Source organism: Myotis lucifugus, unplaced genomic scaffold (genome assembly GCF_000147115.1).
Source record: "Myotis lucifugus unplaced genomic scaffold, Myoluc2.0 scaffold_34, whole genome shotgun sequence".
In the NCBI taxonomy this organism is placed as follows: domain Eukaryota; kingdom Metazoa; phylum Chordata; class Mammalia; order Chiroptera; family Vespertilionidae; genus Myotis; species Myotis lucifugus.
The window spans coordinates 4,909,466-4,929,468 of NW_005871082.1; positions in this window are offsets into that span (position 1 = coordinate 4,909,466).

Genomic DNA, 20,003 nt, shown 5'->3' on the forward strand with positions numbered 1-20,003 from the left:
ATATTTGAGGAACGTTCATTGTAAACATGAACTGATACTGAGCACTTTGAACTAGCCAGTTTCTTTTACACCATGATTTGTTCTCAGAAAATGGTACCAATGAATGTTTCCTGGGAAAACATGTACATCAAAGGTGAACTCAACTCTAGGAAGGCATTTTGATTATTTGGGGGGTTTATAATAGATTGTTAAGGAGATCAGACATTTGATTCCAGTGACTCCCTGCCCTCTGGATCATGACCATGTAACATGAAACAAGAGAAAGAGCAAGAGCATTAGATCATGTAGTGATGTCAACTCAAAGTATTCTCATATTACCTGTTGAAATCAACAGACACATTAATTTTTAATGTTAAACCAATCACCGTCTGCAATCAAAGAAAGAAGCAGAGCCCTGACCAGGGGGATTAAGTTGGTTGGAGTATCATCCCGTACACCAAGAGGTGATGGGTCCCATCCCTGGTCATGGCACATAACCAAGTTGTGGGTTGAGGTAGATGTGGAGTAAACCAATTGATGTCTCCCTTCCCCCCTCTCTCTCTCTCAAATAATTTTTTTAAAAAAAGAAAAGAAGCACAGCCACATAATCTTAACATTATACATACATACAGGGTTGGGCAAAAGTAAGTTTTTAGTTATTCATACAGAAAATAATACAATGATTAATAAATAAGAATACAAGAATAAACTGTCTTTCATGTACTCACAACTATAAACCTACTTTTGCCCCACCCTATATATGTCTGTGTTGTGTGCGTGTGTGAGAGAGAGAGGTGGGGTGGGGAGTGGGGAGATCACAGAGATGGAAGAAGATTTCGGACTTTGGCATGGAATGTAGATACATTGCCTTGACCCATAAGCCAACTACTTATGAGTTCTTACTAATGTAAGCAAACCTGAGAAAAGAAACTGAGTTGATTTTCTACATTTTTCTTCTTCTGGACTCCTGAGGGAGCCAAACAGGGCACAAGAGGGTCATGTTGAAGGGGCTTTCCGGCAAGTTGGCACAAGTTGGAAGTCATGTAAGAGAAGGCTTCCTGGAGTGAGCAGCCTTAAGTCCAACCAGACCCTTTAGGAGTCCTGAAAGGCCATGTGTGCCTGGGTCTGACTACATGTAGGACAGAGGCTGATGGAAGTCCTATATGAAGTGCCAGATAATTGGCAGTGCCCATCCACGTCAAGGTCTTGATCCTGGAATCAGCAGGCAGACAAATCAAACACTATTCCTACATGATGCCCAAGCACCGATGGATTAGGCAGACCCTCTTGAGCGCTTCCTAGGCATAGTGGAAAAATATGTGTGAGTTTCTAATACAATTTTGAAGTTGGAAACACCAAGAAGATGCTAATGCAATGATGGGAGAGGACTTCAGGACATGAACTGTGAAATACGATCTGAAGCTTTAGATCAGGATAATCAGAATTCACCTTCCCTCCAGTAGATGAGCACCCTAGTACATGGCCATTGTAAGTTCTCATAAGGGAGAGGAGAGGGCCACTATTCGGTCAAATATTTTATACAACTTTATTATATATGCAACTTTATTTGCTATCTCCTTCTCCTCCATGTCCTCTGATTAATGAAATAATTTCAAAATATGAAATACTCAGAGAATGAAAAACAGGTTCCCTTTCTGATATTTAGGAAGATAGGCAAAGATATATCACCTACATTATATCAAAATGAGCAGAAGGTCTGGACAAAGTCATACAAGACAAAGTAAGGAAAAAAGGAATCACATGGTAACCATGAAAATATATGTCCTCTTCCCCATCATAAAAAAAAAATGTTGAACCTGGCTGGTGTGCTCAGTGGTTGAATGTTGACCTCTGTATCAGGAGGTCACAGTTTGATTCCAGGTCAGGGCACATGCCTGGGGTTGCAGGCTCAATCCCCAGTAGAGGGCATGCAGGAGGCAGCTGGTCAATGATTCTTATCACTAATGTTTCTATCTCTCTCTCCCTCTCCCTTCCTCTCTGAAATAAATATAAATATGTATTTTTTAAAATATTAAAATAAAAATACTCTCATAAACAACAAAAGGAAAAAAAGGATGAAACTAGCATTAGAATTTATATGAACAATGCAATCTAAAAAATATATATACTGCAAGAATTAATGAGAAAAATTCCAAGGGATGATTGATGCTGTAAAAAACATTAAAAATATGAATGCAATAAATACACAATTCAAAAAGATGAAAAAATAACAAATGGTATGGTAATGAGTTAGACTGTGGCTCCCAAAAATATCTTCGCCCAGATCCTCAGAATGTAATCTTATTTAGAATAAGAATCTGTGCAGATATAATGAGGGTGAGGATCTTAGATAAGATAACTCTGGATTAGAGTGGACCCTCAAACTAATGAAGAGTGAGACCAAAAATAAGCCACAGACACACAGAGTAGAAACAGATGTCAGTAAACAGGAGAGAAGGCATATGAATCTGAAGGCAGTGGTTGGACGTGTGAAACTATAAGCCAAGGGAAACCAAGGTTTGCCAGTCGCCAGCAGAAGCTAGGAGACAGGCGAGGAATGGATTCTCCCTCAGAGCCTACAGAAAGAGTCAACATTGCTAACAACTTCAGTCCAGACTTCTGGCCTCTGGAACTTGAGAGAATACATTTCTGTTATTTTAAACCACCAATTTTATAGTAATTTGTTACAGCAGGCCTAGGAAACTGAAACATAGATGAAAAGTGAGATTGCAGAGCTAAGAAAGCAAATCAAAGATGAAACAAGATTATTGTAGAACTAATCATTAAATTAGAAGCAGTGAAGATAGACAAGCTAAACATTGAACTGATGATTGAGCATGTAGCAAACGTTCTTAATTTTGCCCAAATGCCTCTATACCCTTTTCCTTGTCTAGGGAAGCCTCTCAAAATACATTTCCTGGTCTCCCTAAAACCATATGTAAGAGAATTGCTTAACTTTTGGTTATGGGGTGAAAATGAATATATATGTGTAATTTCTGAAATGTCCTTGAAGAAAGAATGCATACCTTAGGCTTTCCACTTGCCTGCTGATTGACATGTAAGAGTTATGGATGAGAGCTAGATAGCCATGTTAAACCTAGAGGTGTCTATGGCCAGGCTATCAGAGTAACAGTATGAAAGCCAACCAGGTCTGTGACGGTGCAGGATTTCCATATCAGTCATGCCAAGTGTTCTGCATGAAAAATAAATAAACTATCTTGTTTAAACCATTTAATATAGCACAGAAGCCTTTGATATAGAAGCCAGAACTTTTGGTATAAGTAATGTATCCACTCATGCACAAAGATATATCTGAAATTACATTCAAAATATATTAATGACAAATATTTGCTTAACTTTGCTTAAAATCTATTTTTATTTATGGAAAAGAAAACAGGCTTGAGATTATCTGACATTCACATTATTGAACTAACGTGTCAAATGATTGATCTTAGATGAATCATTCCATTTGAACTCTCGTTTTTCATTTATGAGAGATAAACTACTTATTTAGCCTTTCTATACCTCAGTTTTCTAAACTGTAAAATGGGAACATTAATATTTGCTATTTCATGAGCTTGTTTTCAAGGATTTATCTGAAGTTCTTGGAATGAAATATGGGAAATTTTAAGCATTATATTATTTTTAGTTATGATCATTATCATTATTGTCATTATTATCATTATTGCCTGGTAAGGTGAGAGATTAATTGTAATACAGTGTTTGAAGTGCTTAGCTTAATGCCTAACAAAAAGAAACTAAGTGACAGTCACATTATTTCAACTATTATTTAGTAAGCACATTAAGTAAGCTATGTTTTCCCATTATTGCTCTCCTGTCATGCTAATATTTCATATTCCAATATTCTGACCTCTAGTATCCCCTCCCCTTCAATTCATTCTAGTCATTTATGTAAGATTCATTCCTTTAAAGCTTGGCTTGGTAAAATAACTATCTACTATGGACTGCATGCTATGTCCTTCTAAAATTCATGTGGAGCCTCTAGTCCCCAGTGAGATGGTATTAGGAGGCAGGGACTTTGGAAGGTAATTAGATGATGAGTGTGTACCTCCAGAGTGGCTTTAGGTAAATGCTGGGAAAGAAACAATAGCTGACACATGAAACCTCCTTCAAGGACATAAGAAGAAGGCCTGATATATTTGAAAGCATACTCTTCAAGAAAATGGGAATATGCTATCAGATCCTTGGTCTATATGGTCTTGTAATGTCAGGAATCGTGTCTAATTTTGAGATTGCATCTATATTATCATAGATGGTCACATAGTCTCAGACCTGTCACCAACATTTACACTCCCTCTGCCTCAATTTCTTTGTCTGTAAATGAAATAGTTACACTAAATTCACTCTATGAACCTTTCTTCTCATACATTCCATAATTCTCAAAATAAGAATCATGTAACAGTAAGCCACAGAGTGTCCAATTAAATCTAATGTAGAGCCTTCATGAGTGGGACATACAATTCTATGTATGATCAGGAAGTGGAGGGAAAAGCAACTGCAATATTTGGAAAAGCCTCAAACTCACCAGTCCTGAGAATGCAAAGTACAGCATAGTGACTATTGTTAACAATACTGTAGTGTGTATGGGAAAATTGCTAAAAGAGTAGATCTTAAAACTTCTCAGAACAAGAGAAAAATTATAACTATATGTAGTAGTAGACATGAACTAGATTTATTGTTGTGATCATTTCACAGTCTATACATATATGGAATTATATTGTATACCTGAAATGAACATAATATTATATGTTTATTATATCTCAATTTTAATAAAGCTTTGTCATACTCACTCGGATGTAAAACAAAGGACCACATGAGCAGTTATGACCCAGTCTACCCAAACAGAGCCAATGACAATTGAACCCTAACTACCAGCTGGCCAATAAAAATGATAGGACGCTACTGATGGTAAGGCAGCCAATGTTTAGAGACCTTAGGATGTGGCAAAATAAATGTGCATCTTAAAAGTCAGCAAAATGGACTAGCATGGATTTTCTAAGTAAGACCATGAGGTGTTTGGTGGCCAGTGTGGTAAGTGGTGTGCAGGGGCGGGGGGTGGGGGTAAATATTGCTTAGAGGAAAAATCACAAGGCCTATGGCAGAAAAGTCTGGGGGCAGAACATGTTAAGGAAGATGTAACACAGACATAGCAGATCAAAGCTAGTCTAGTAAAATGTATACGTGCACCAATTTAAAAATTCCCAACGACTCTTTTCTAATCAGTATCCCACACCTTGCTGCAATAGAGCTTTCCCACTATGAACCTATGTTCTGAAAGACTCATTCTAAGCTAAATAACCCCTCCAGTTACAACTGAATATCAAGTGACCCAGATTTATACAAAAGTAGCATTTAATTACAAGTCATATGCTTTCAACTTGGTTGTCAGGGGCAGAAATAAAGGACTTTATTTTTTAAAACACCTGCTGGTTCACAACATGCAGGCAAAAAAAAAAAAGACATTTTCCCTTGTTTTCTCACTCAAACAGCTATGAGTCATTTCGAATTTCAGTCAAATTGTCTAGTGCAAGTCATTCTTTTGCAAAATCTCCTCCAGAAAACTGCCAAATGCCTGCAAGTACCTAAAAGAGAACAAGTCCACAAGAGTCTGGCCCCTCCAGCAATGAGCAATGTGTAAGATTCTTATTTCCCACCATCGTTACCAGACTGTGCTCTGCAGCAGTGACGGGGGAGTGGCTTTCATTACAAAATCCAAGGTCACAGGTGGTTCCACACTGAAGCATAATTAAATTGTGCAGGAGGAATTAAAATGGTTTAGCAAATAAGGCCTCTTTATTCAGGCTGAATAGGACAGATAGAATGCAGTGCCATGTTCAGGCTACAGCCAGGCAGCACTGGGGCCCAGGGAGATTAATCTGGAGAGCAATCACTTGATGATCCCTGACTATGAATACTTAGTTAAAATTATTCCTCAGTCACCCTGGGATGGGAAAAGCAATCACTCATAATTAGCAGGTCACTTTTCTGTGTAGGGATATTTATGCAGGGCACGGAGAGGAAGGCATATGAGAAAGCCCCTCTTGTTTAGAAAAAGATTGATGTGTATGCTCAGGATGAACATGGTGATCAAAAACTATTAAAGAGAAAGGGAACTTATTAAGAATGAAGATATCTACTTAATTGTATGTTTTTACATGTGCGTTTTGCGGGGGGTGAAGGTATCACTGCTGGGAAATCCATAGCAGTGTGCTGAGAAAACCTTTTCTCACTTTGAGAGAAATCGATTCTCTTCAGCTAGGTTTTGGGGAAAGATACAAAGAAGTACATTGGATACTGACTTCATGACCTGTTTTCTAAAGAAAAAATGATTTTTTTTTTGCTTTTAGGGAATCAAACTATAGACAGAACCCTATGCCCTCAGATTGTAAAAAGCAACAACAACAACACAAAACTATAATTATATCTCCAGTTCAGTCATGATGTGTCATTTAGATCATTTCTACATGATCCTGGTTAGATACTTGTCCAGTCAAGGAATTTAAATTTCTAAAGTTTGTACCTGAAGCAGAACAGTTTTTTGGACAATGACTTTAGGACATTTTATGCCATATTAACTTATAGCAAATACTTATGTGCATTGTGTATACATGTGCGGTGTATGTGACTGTGTGTGGTATTGTTATCCAATGAAGTGTGGGGTCCTTTTCCCCACTGGCTGCTGGGGGAGGAGTCCTTAAGATAGCTTGAGAAAACAAATTTTCTGAGACTTGCAACGGAGAATGAGTGATTTTTATTTGCATGGGATTACACCTCTGGGTTTCCAAAGTTCCATTTCCCTTAGTCCAGTCATAGAAGTGTAGCTGGGGTTTCAGTAAAGTTAGAAGCAAAGCCAGTGTCCCGAGTTTCCTTTCCATGTTGGAGCCTGGTCCATGTCCAGTTCCATATCAGGATAATTGCGGTCCATTAGTCCATTGTGTGGGGGGTCTACATGGCCATGGGTAATGTGGGTTAATGCAAGGGGAGCCCCACAAACCCAGAGTCAAACAAGTCCCAAAAGTCTCAAGAGCAGTAAGAGCACCAGTGAGCGCAATAGCATAAGAGAGTGAGCTGCTTTGTTCAGGGAATTAAGTATCCCAATAACTAGGTTAATTACAATGGTATCAGTACCAGAACTATAATAGCCAAATAAGTCCATGAGCAAGTGGGAGAGACCAATCGTTGACTTACTTTATAGGAAAATATAACACTTTTTTAGAATTATACCAGAAGCATTAGCATGTGATGATTTCCATTACTATTCACCAAGCAAGTTTTTTAAAGAAGATTTAGGTGCCCTAACCGGTTTGGTTCAGTGGATAGAGCATTGGCCTGCGGACTCAAGGGTCCCAGGTTCGATTCCGGACAAGGGCATGTACCTTGGTTGTGGGCACATCCCCAGTGGGGAGTGTGCAGGAGGCAGCTGATCAATGTTTCTCTCTCATTGATGTTTCTAACTCTCTATCCTCTCCCTTCCTCTCTGTAAAAAAATCAATAAAATATATTTAAAAAAAAGATTTAGGCCACCAATTGAATTACTCAGATTCTCAAATTCTAAATTTGTTGGTAGACCTACAAATTATACCTTAGATTTACTGCCATTCAGAAGCAAATGTCAAAATAACTAGCTTTCAAAAATATACATATTTTTATTGATTTTAGTAGGGAAGGGGAAAATAGAGACAGAAACATCAATGATGAGAAAGAATCATTGATCGGCTATCTCCTGAACGCTCACATTGGGGATCAAGCCTGCAACCCAGGTATGTACCCTAACTGGGTATCGAACCATGACCTCCTGGTTCATAGGTTGATGCTTAACCACTGAGCCACGCCAGCTGTGCACTAGCTTTTTTTAAATACACGTTGTTTTGGCGTAGTAGAAAAGCTGCAGAGTATGTCAATACAAACCCAGACTTTTAATATTATTTTGTTTTCTCCCTCCTAATTCAAATGTCTTATATCAGGTCCTCATCTAGCAAGTGGTATAAGATAGGTTTAAGGCAATGCAATCAGATTAAACTAATTCACATTCATTCACATGAATAGCTGATAATATACTATGCAAGAAGTAAAAAAAAAAATTAGGATGGATTTGGATTAATCTAAATAAATGTGTTAAATAAATGTAAGAAAATCAACTATTTAATTTTGAAATAGTTTTTGAAAATATTCAAGATGCTTGGACATATTTTGGAAATGAAAACTTCAGTGAAAAACTAATAAACAAAAACCTCATTAAAATGGACTTGGAGGCTACAAGAGAGAACTCTCATGCACATGTCACTCAACACACACTACTGACTACAACAAGAAAAGAGGTTCCTTGCATCTCCAGCAGGAGGCGTTCTTACTTTACTACATTAGCAGGCAAAACACAGCCAGAGCCCAATCTGTAGGATCAGATATACCTGGGATATGAGCACTGAACACACTGCAGGTCCTGTGGGAGCTTGGGGCTCCGTATTCAGACAGAGCTAAGAGATCTTAAACCCCAACAACAATCATGGTTTTCTTTGCTCAATAACCAGTTTGATGTTCTAAATTCTCCTTGGTGCATCATTGTTTTGATTTCTAATTATTAAGTTAAATATATACATTTCATTCCCAATTCAGGATTTATTTATGATACCTTTAAAACTGGGTGAATAGACCCTGAATTTGCCCATTAGCAATGATGGGGGAATTCAGTAGTAAATTTTGGAAAAAAAAATGTGTATTTCTGTCATTTTAATTAACCCATTTGTCTATATATATTAGAAAGTTTCCTTCTTTCTTTTATGCTTTCCCTTCCTTCCTTCCTTCCTTCCTTCCTTCCTTCCTTCCTTCCTTCCTTCCTTCCTTCCTTCCTTCTGTCCTTCCTTCCTTCCTTCCTTTTGTTCTTTCTTTCTTTCTCTTTTCTTCCTTTCTTCCTTTCTTCCTTTCTTCCTTGCTTTCTATTTGTCTTTCATTAGGTTTTATTTTATGAGCAGTTTTAGCTTCACAGCAAACTTGTGTGGAAGGTATGGAGAGTTCCCATATACCCCCTGTCCCATACATGTGAAGCTTCCTCTATTATCAACATCTGTCACCAATATGGAAACAACTATTTTTTACCTATGCTTTAAGATACATTTAGCCTAACAGTGTGTTAAGGGGACAACTATTGTACTTCTTTTTTGTTTTCCTTTAAAATCTTAGCTTTCTCCTCACTCTCCCTTAGAGTTTAGCTAGTGAGTTGTTTTAGAGTAAAAGATTTGGTAACCAAGGCTTAGTATATACACTGCTGAAGGCATCTCAGCCTCTGCTAAGTATTGATTTTAACGGATTTTGTTGGCCATTCTCAGGCCATCTGTCTGTAATAAAGCAAAGATCCCTTCAAACCCTATAGGAATTTCAGAGCTATGAAAACTCAGAAATGCCACCTGGGAGATTACTTGACTTCCGTTGTTGGCAAAGATTAAACTGCACTTCTGGGATTGATTTGTGCTCATCCAAGCTTTTGAATAGCTACCTTTCTCACACTTTTTAAAAATTTCCTTCCCAGGAATATCTCCTCTCTTGAACCTGAAGATGCTGGGATGACAACAGTCAAAAATATGGACTAATGGTCATCATTATAAAGGAAAATTATTGTAATAGAACAGAAATTACCCTTGAACACTCTGTGTCCCATCCTTGAATCTCTGAATATGCTCTGAAAGGGCATCTTCCATTCCATCCTGTATTTATTTAACCATATCCCAATAAGTACATAGTTATGTTTCTTCTCTATGTCATTTCGCTAGGAACCAAACGAGAATAGGATGTTAACTATGAATTCTTAGGCAAAAGTCAAGTCTTGTTTATCATTCCCTAACCAAGGTTATAATTCCACAATATTTCTGCCATCAAATTCTGGAAGCTAGAAGGGAATATTTCATTCTGAATTACCATGGAAACCTCCAAAAATCTTTAGGCAGATTGTCCAGGGCAGAGTTAGTGGCATCCTGGATGTTTAGAAACAGGTGTAAATAGATTTCAATTCTTCTATAGAGACATAGACTTTGAAAACAACTCCAGGCTCTCTTCTCACTTTCATCCTTAATCCTTAACCTCTTCCAACTCAGCGGGAGCAAACCTGGCTTAGGGCTTCAGAGCTGCAAGCCTTCAGTTTCTGGCAAACTTGAGAATTTAAGCTTAAGGAAAACAAATGCCAAGATGTTGTAGCCACCATGATTTATGTGCCTATTCATTATCATTAATGTTTTTCTTCTCTATCATAAATGCCTAGAAACTGCCACATGAAATCTAAGGAATGTTATTGCTCAAACAGCAAAAAGGAATAGAGCAACTTTATCATTTTATAGGAGGCAGACTAAAGTGAATAAGTACCATGCATCATAAAAAGAACCATAATTTTTAAAAACCAAATAGAGAGGTGCTAATAAAAATGAAAGCTTTCCTATGTCACTCCGTCCCCTGCAGAGAAAGAAATGAGAAGCTTTGGAACTGAGGGACTTGGTGCTCAGAGCCCAGGGACCCTTCACAGACGTCTAGGTGCTGCTTTTCAGCCTTCCCTTCGGGGGTCAAGTGGGAAACATGCCCACGTGGGACAGCTGAGGCCTTCCTGGAGGCTTGGAGGATTATGTCAACCTGTCAGAGGATGTGTAAGAGAGCTACTTGGGGCCAGATATCCGCACTGCCAAAGGCCTATTGCTTTTGCTGGCAGAGCTGATCCCCAACCTGGCAATCTAGCAGCTCGCTTTACCAAAGCAGCCACTGTCTGGTGGTTGCCATTAGAAACACTTTCAGCCCTAGCTGGTTTGGCTCAGTGGAGAGAGTGTCAGCCTGCGGAATGAAAGGTCCTGGGTTCGATTCTGGTCAAGGGTATATACCTTGGTTGCAGGCTCCTCCCCGGCCTGGATCCTGGTTGGGCTTGTGCAAGAGGCAACCAATCAATGTGTTTCTCTCACATTGATATTTCTCTCTGTCTTTCCCTTTCTCTTCCACTTCTCTAAAATATCCTCGAGTGAGGATTAAAAAAAAAAGAAGAAACACTTCCATAGTCCAGGCAGGATTACCCCTCTAGCTGTGGATCAGGGATGGATTAGGCACGCATAGTTCACTGACAGTGGCCGTGGAGAACACACTGGCATCCTTCTACAGGGAATTTCCATTTGCACTCACATTATGACACAACAAGATGCTCTGCCCGCCATATGGAGTGAAGCAAAGACCATCAAACTCATCTGATTTAGGACCATGAACTTGATTCCTATGGAGATTTCAAAAACACAAGGTCGGGACTTGTAGTTTGAAGCAAGTCAGCACTCCTTTTTTTTCAGCTGCAGAGTTCTTTTCGAAGCTTTCATGTTAGGGCATCTACAGGATTGTGTTCATCAAAGAAAAAGACACAGATGTTTTTTTAATGCCCTAAATGCAGAGTTGACTGGTCAGCTCATCGTATTCCGCATATTTTAAAACATAATGTGGATATTCTTTTATAAAAAAAAATTCCATAGCGGGTCACTGAATATTTTATATTAATGATTTTCATGGAAGACTTGTCTGATCAAATAGTGAAATAAATTATAGTGTATGTTGCTGCTGATCCAGAAACCCAAGAGAAACATAAAGGAAAAGTAGACAATTGAAAGAAGCTAAGGACAGGAAATATGTCTGAAGGGGGACGCTATGGAATTCCATATTTGTGATGAAATCAAAGGGAGTTCATTTGGATTTCATATTGAAAAGATTTTTTTAAAATCTATTTATAAGAAAATGCAGTAATACATTTTTCATCAGAAATGAAAGATGGTCTCAGCTATTGAATAGGACTTTGCATATAATTGTGGGTCAGAGGCTGGCATTGAGAATAAAAGGGGTTATGTAGGAATAACATTTAGTAAATCCTTTTTATTGCAATAAATGATACATTTCGGACCAAAAAAAAAAAAAAAGGGGGGGAATAGTTTTTGAATGAATGAGCTGAATTCCCAGCTTTAAAATGCAGTTTCTCATTTGGCCAGCAGAAGGTAGCCTGTGCAAAGGCCTGACTTACATACTAGCCTGGTACAGTGGGCCCATAAATCAGTTTGGGTAGTAGGTTGAATTATGTTCTTAATCATGGAAGGATACTTTCACTTGAAACTATTCTTTCTCATATTTCTAGTAGGCTCTCTTATTTATGGGCATGCTGGGATGTGGCCAGAGCGTTCCCCCTAGGTAAAATGACAACATCTTAATTAGGAATGTTTGGTCTGTGGCCTGAGTTGCCAAAGAGCGGTCTCATTGTTCTAATGCACAGACATCCATCATCAGCTGGCTCCGGGTGCCCGCAGCCTCGCGGAAGAAGCCCAGGTACCCGAGTCCTCTTTTGGAGTCCAGCACTGTCTCGTTGTATAAAAGAAAGGCAAATCGTACTCTCTCTGGAGCTCAGCCATGTCATCTTTCCAGTGGCTTTCCCAATTCCTCCTAGGATTCTTCAAATTTAAATGAAAATTAAATTTAAATCAAAGGAATCACGCCCCCCTAAAATAAGGTATGGGATAATCAAATGTAAAATAATGTAGATATTATTCTTATATGGAGCAATGTATTATAATGCACTGGGGGCAAAATGGATGTTAAGATTTCTGTCTACTAAGGTTTTTAACTTCTGAGCAATTTCATAAAATTAATTTCTGTGCATACCATAAAAAATCCAAATTTCTTGTAGCATGGTGCAGGACTGAGGGCTACTCATCTCAGACGCTGCAGAGAATGCATATTACCTGTTCAAAAACTATTTGTGAATGGAAAAAAAAAAGCTAGCTAGAAATCTAAGAAAACTACAAAATAACCCTAAGACATGCATGGGGATAAAAGTTTTAACTTTGAATGTCTGAAAATAACATAGTAAATTATAAGAAAATGAGCAAGGATCTAAGAAAATCTCAATGTGTTATTGCAAACATCCCAAGTATAAAGGACCAGATCATTGTATCTCATTTTTTATATCTCTTCCAATCTAAAAATTTATTCGGACTTTCAAGAAAACTTAAAATGTGTGTGTGTGTGTGTGTGTGCATGTGTGCCATACATGTAGGATTGTCTGTTTGTTTCTTGCGGGGGGGGGGGAGCTCATGATTCAGGGTACGTGCGAGAAAGTGCTGGTTTGTATCAAATTTTCATTATTTCAGAAATAAGGCAAATTCTCACTTTCTGAAACATGCACTAAGCTACACATCTATGACAAAATATTTTGGTGTGGTGAAGATTGACAGTTGTCAAACTTCTTTCAAAAGCATTTTGATCTTCAAGCCTGCCACCTTAGTCTAATCCTTTAGAAGTGCAAAGCAAGTGCTCTTAAGAGACACCTTGGCAAACGCACAGGCCTTTCTGCTGCCACTGTGTAAGGATGTTGAATTCTTACATAGCTGTCAAATCATGCCCTGAGTTACATTAAAAAATGACACAAAGATCAAAAACATTAAGGTCTGTTTTAGATTAATAAGTTCAACTCCTTATTAGTAGTTGTTGTCAAATCTGGTACCGCTTACTGGGATGGCAATAGCTAATAAACTTAGTGCTATTTTATTGAATCTAAAACATTAAAATATTTTTTTAAAACTAAAAGGATGCCACTTCTGCTTTTCTTCACCAATTTCTATTGCTCATTGTTTTTAAGGGTTAATTGAATGACCACTCTTACCTTTCTTTGAGAATCATTTGTTAAATTTGTAGCTTAAGTGTTTGTTATTTTTTAGTGCTTGTTATTTTGAAATAGGTTAAGACTCACAAGAAGTTAGTTGCTCAGACATTTCAGAGAATTCCTATATACAATTCACTCTATGTACATTGCTTTCCACAATGATAACATCTTACATAAACATAATACTTTGTCAAAACCAGGAAATTGATGTTGGTATAATGATATTAACTCAAATACAGACCTTAATTCAGATTTCGCTGACTTTTCCATGGACTTTTTTTCCCCTTCCCCTTTTGGAAATCTTTGAGTTACCTAAATCTCTAACTGGTTATCAATAATAAATATTACATGATGCAGAAACAAATCATTGACCAACAGTGACACTTAAAATGAGCAAGGCTAAACCAGAATTCCATCTGTTTTCACTTACTTCAAAAGGTTCCTGCCTTGAGTCTACTTAATCATTCTTACCCTCTCTCTCTTCTACCCTCTCTCCCCCAACAGCAATATTCAGATAGCAACTGCCTAAAACAAAGTTTGACATTTTTGAGTGTTTTATCTTTGATAAGCTCATGGGGGTCATTTCTATAAATTCTGCAGATGCTTTCTAACATTAATACTGACAAATTAGAGAAATGAACACAATTTGTAAGTTGAAGAGCTTGTCAAGGATAGAGTACATTTGTTTATTTCTACCTGGTGAACACCTGGTTTCAACTTGCTGAGGAACAATGAGTACCATTGTTTGCAACAGAAAACTCAGTCTAAAGGAGACTCTCCTACTGCTGAATGGACAGCAAGGCAATACTGTGGCTCACTTGGGAATGATATATTCTAAGTGTGCCCTATTTTAAATAAATATGTATAGAAAGAGAAAGAGAGGGAGAGATCATGACCATTCATGACCATTAAATACATCAGTCTTGTTCTTGTGGTTGAATAGTTAAGCATCATTGCAATTCAGTATCCCAGCACAAGGATTGAAAAAGATATACATAATGGGATAATGGGCCACACAGAGGCCAGTGGATAGGTGATAAAATCATCACCATTTTGCACAAATGGAGGAAAAATTGGACCTAGTCAACTAAAATTATGTGAGCTAGATTGATAGTCTATTAAACAAAAGATGGCCATTTTATAGCCATTTCTCTCCGATACTTCAATGGAAAAGCATGAAACCAAGGCCACTTTTTATAAGCCATCAGCTGAATGACTTAAAGGAAAAAAAACTAAGACTTCCATTAATGAATGCCTAAATGTTTTAAAAACTCCTAGAACACTAAAGCACCTTATTGGGAGCCATATAATCTCCTTTAACTGCTGCTTATGCATTCAACGAATAAAGGGAAGTTAAAAGACATTGTAAGAAATCACTCTGCTTTCTCACCCTTACTTTCTCAAAGTTCTCAAGTTCAAACCAGACTAGTGAATAGCATTTATTTTCACATCATTCTTTTCGCCATAAATGAAGGCAAATGCTGTTGGGCTATGGCAAGTGTGGGTGGGTAATACCTGCTGGAGAAGGGTAAAATAAAGTCGGTGTGTCCATCAGGTTAGATTTATGACAATGGGACACTTAAATTGATTTGAGAGTATACTGGCAGGAACCTCCCTCCAAGTAACCAAAGGGAATGGTTAGCTTTGTAGAGAGATTTTTGCCTACATTATAGTTTACTTTTTCTTTTTGCTCTAAATCAGTGGTTCTCAATCTGTGGGTTGTGACCTCTTTGGGGTCACCTAAGACCATCCTGCATATCAGATATTTACATTACGATTCATAACAGTAGCAAAATTACAGTTATGAAGTAGCAATGAAAATAATTTTATGGTTGGGGGTCACTACAACATGAGGAACTGTATGAAAGGGTCACGGCATTAGGAAGGTTGAGAATCAATGTGCTTGGTGAGGTTGCATGAAAACATCCATGTCAATCCCAGGCATCAAGGACAATGAAATAGTAGAATAATTGGGCATCTTGACAGAGAAAAGAAATTCGCAGAGCCCTGTTTCCTAGCTGGGCCTCTGTCCTTTGTGGGAACTTCGGAGTGTACAAATATAAAAGATTAGGGCTCTCATTACCTCACACATACTCTCAGAAATTTATCCAGCTAGTTTTATTAGCCTGTAAATATAAGGTGGTGAATTACTGGGATCAAGAGGTTTTCTATTTCGGCTCTAGAATTCACTAATGAAATGGAAAGTCTTGTAGACTATTATTGGAAATCTAATGATTAGCTATAGGCAGTCATGATTGCTGGGTAAGCCAGGATGGTCATCTTGGCCTTTAGATTTGTGCTTGTCAAAATTAATGTATGAAAGTTCCTTTTATGAGGATACATTTATCATTTTTAATCATTAAGTGAATTATAACTAACATATGTACTATGTAACATAAAAATCAGATTCTAAAAATAAGGAAACAAACTTTCATATGGCAGAGTTTGCTGTCTGGGTTCAGCTAGGCAAGAAAACACACAAGCACCACACAAAGTTCAGTACAATGATACTACAGGAAGCCCTGGAAACACAGGGACAGGTTGCCAAACTACAGAGAGAAGAGGATGCAGGGCTTCCTAAGTTTCTGATATTCTATGTCGATCGTATGCAACATGTAAAATCAAACTCACCCTCAAATATGTCTTCATAATTAACTTTCTTCTCCCCTTCCAGATCAATTGTTATCTCTAGCTTTCCTAGAGCATTTGCATGATGTTATCTTTTCACGTATATCACTCTGTCATCTCCGTTACCTGGAGAGCCCTTTGAAGGCAGAGATCTGCTTCCCTGGGCCTTCCCAGCTGTGAGTACAAATGAGTTCATGCTAGCAACAAATTTCACAGTGCCCAGCTGTGTGGGAGCAGAGAACTTGGTGATAACTCAAATTCTCGAATAGTGATTTCTGAGTATTCTGGGAGATTTTGGATAAAAGCTGACAATCAATTCTCTCATAAATTCCCTGCACTCTGCCTCCTTCTGTACTTGCTCTGTGACACCCCTCACCACAGCTGTTACCCTCCTGCCAATGACACACTGATGCCAAGAGTGCTGTCTCTTACCATTGCTCACACTGCAGGGATCCTGTTTCCTTTGCTCCTTGGGTACTGATGCTGCTTGGCTGTGGTCCTGTGTCTCAGAGTCTCAAAGGAAAACAGCTCCACATCATTGCTTCCAGTATCCATGTGCTTATGCCTGGAGACTTACACTATACTTTCTTCTTCCACACCTTGCCTGTCCCCCAAATCATAACCACCACTGAATCTAGCCACTTTCCTCCCTCTTGTAAATCAACGTATGCAAATTCACATCTGGGAATCATTCTATTCACTGTTTTACTAAGCACACTCCTTAGAGTCAGCCTGGATGTCTGCTGCATTCACATCCCTGCTCATGGTCGTCTATATATAATTTACTCACAATCAAGAGAAATGTTTACTAATTGATTCATAACAACATCCAATATGAAACAGCACCACCTCATATCATGCAGTTGGAGGGAAAAAAAAAGACATAACATTTTTCTTTTACTTGGAAACCAAAGCAAATATATGTGAATGAATATGTGTGAAGAATAAAATGCAACCCACTGTGCCGCAAGACTAACAATATGGCAGTAATATGTGTCTGCCAACCTGCCATCTCCACAGATTAATTTTTCATTTCATCTCTGGATTTACTGCCACGTTTCTGCTGAGAGTACAGTTATGACTGAACTGAGATTCTTTTATACTCATTTCTCATGCAGCAACATAATAAATATTGTTATCCTCAAAGTTTTCTCGACACATATATTATTAGAAATCACAGAATTTGTCTCACATGATTGACTATATGGAATCAAAAGACTTAACATTGTTTAAAGTAGAGGGTACCTGAAGGAGGTTCACATAAAATCCATATGAATATATATATTAAATGCCATCACACACACACACACACACACACACACACACACACACACACCACGGAGTGAGTGGGTCAGTCTCTAGTGCAGTGATGGCGAACCTATGACATGCGTGTCAGAGGTGACACACGAACTCATTTTTTTGGTTGATTTTTCTTTGTCAAATGGCATTTAAATATATAAAATAAATATCAAAAATATAAGTCTTTGTATTACTATGGTTGCAAATATCAAAAAATTTCTATATGTGACACGGCACCAGAGTTAAGTTAGGGTTTTTCAAAATGCTGACACGCTGAGCTCAAAAGGTTCGCCATCACTGCGAACCTTTATGTAACCTTTATTTTAAAGCTGGGCTTTACATATGCGAATAGTTCCATTGCCTGCTTTAGATTCTATCTCAAAGTTTCCCTAAAATATCTTATTTGTCTTTCATTAAAAAGTTTTCATTAGTAGTTGATATTGATTAAAATGAGGAGTAGAATTTTGGTCCCCATTTACTGAGGGATTTGGCATTTGTACATGAGTATTAAATATAATATCATATTTAAGGACAAGAATAATGCATAATGTAAAATTAATGTAGACCAATATATCAATCAATCACATCATAATTTAATTTTGCTTCTATTGCTAGTCTGCTTTTCTGATGAACAAACATGAGTAGAAAACTCAGTGTCTTATTCAAAGTCTTAATAGTGAAGAAAAATACCTACTTGAACAACTCCCCAATGGGCTATATGGAGCCTCTTGAAAAACTGCAAATACACCCACAATCCCAAATTCTTTTTTTTTTTTAAGTTTTTATTGCAGTGTGACCACAACTCTGTAGACTTTTAGTTTTGAATAAGAGAGGAGGTATTGGTAAGTAAGCCATCAAGTGGGTTATAAAAGTTTACTAAAAGCTGGTCTTTCAAAACAAGGGGAGCGATTTTACCAAGAGTTTAAGTTCAATATTATTATGAGAAGTCTGCCTGTCGTAGCATATTAGACAAACTCCTGAAGCTCCTAATACACATTGCAAAGGAAAAATGAGAATCCCCACAATTTTGGCCAAGGGGGCTTTGACATCAGTATTGTTTTGAACTGAAATGATTTTTCAATTGTTGCTTTTCAATTACAAATAATGGTTGACATTCTTAATCATCATTAATTTTATGTGTTGTGCTGTTAGTAAAATTATTTTCAGCAATAGTACTTTAGACTTTTTAGAGCCACAATTTTAAGGCACATGAATGTTGTAGTTTAAATAATGATCACTTATAATTTTGTTTTTACTGTGATTCTACATATTCACACACACGCATGCACATATGCACCAGAAAACAAGGTAAAAATGGCAATTCTTATGATAGAGTGACTTTTGTGTTAGAAAGTAGGAGTGGGTTCATGAGAACAGGTACCATAGAATTGTCTGTGCAGACGACTGGGGGTATGGATTGAGAGATGTTATTACCAAAGTACATCATGTGAGTAGGGCTAACTCAGGTTGTAAAAGAAGCTCAATATCTGCAACTGCCTTCAATTTTCTCAACAAAGTGGTGCTAATTTGACTTCTCAAGTCTCAAAGTTAGGAAAATGGTGACAGGAAACGACAAAGATTTAAAAAGAGAAACTGAGATTTATAAAGTTTCTTGACAAAGGCAAAGAATGATGCTAACAGTATATAATAGCTTGAATATTTATTTACCTCTACATTTTATTACTAGATACTTTGAACTGACTTGGAAAATAATTATTTTAAGTTTCTACTTTTAAAAATTGTGTAGACTTAAGCTACAAGCATAAGATTTGCTATGTTGGAGTCTCAAGACATTAAGTCATGTACTAGAAAAAGTGAGAACAATGAAAAAAAACAGCCCAGACTTTGGAGTTAGAGAGAAAAGTTTCAAATAGATATCAGTTTAAAAATTGTATAATGTGGGCAAGTCACTTAGATTTGGTAAAACTTTACTTTCTCACGAATGACCTGGGAAAACGCCTACCCTTATAAGATGGTTGTAAAGATTAATAGTGGCATATGAACTATTGGTTTATTAAAAATAGCTTTGAATTAATTAATTTTCCTTTCTTAAGTTGATAAATGACTAGATGTTATATTGGAAGACCCCATTGCGGTTCCATGATTAGAAGAATGGGTGAATTATTGTTTTAGAATGACTATACCTCATGTTTGCTCCTGTGTGGCTTTCAGATCTCAATCTTGTAACAGTCTAGAAAATGTCATGGTGATGACAGCTGGATTGTATGAAAGAGAAAGACAAAGATAAGGGGAGAAGGGAATGAAATAGGGTATGTAAGCAATTAGTCACAATCGGAAGGGGAAGTTGTGAGGTTATCCATACTAAAATCAATGCTGTCTAGTGAGTATCCTCTTTCCCAGGAAAGCACAGGCTAAATGTTTACCCTTTATGGATAGGGGCTCACCAATACTGAAAAGTTAATTT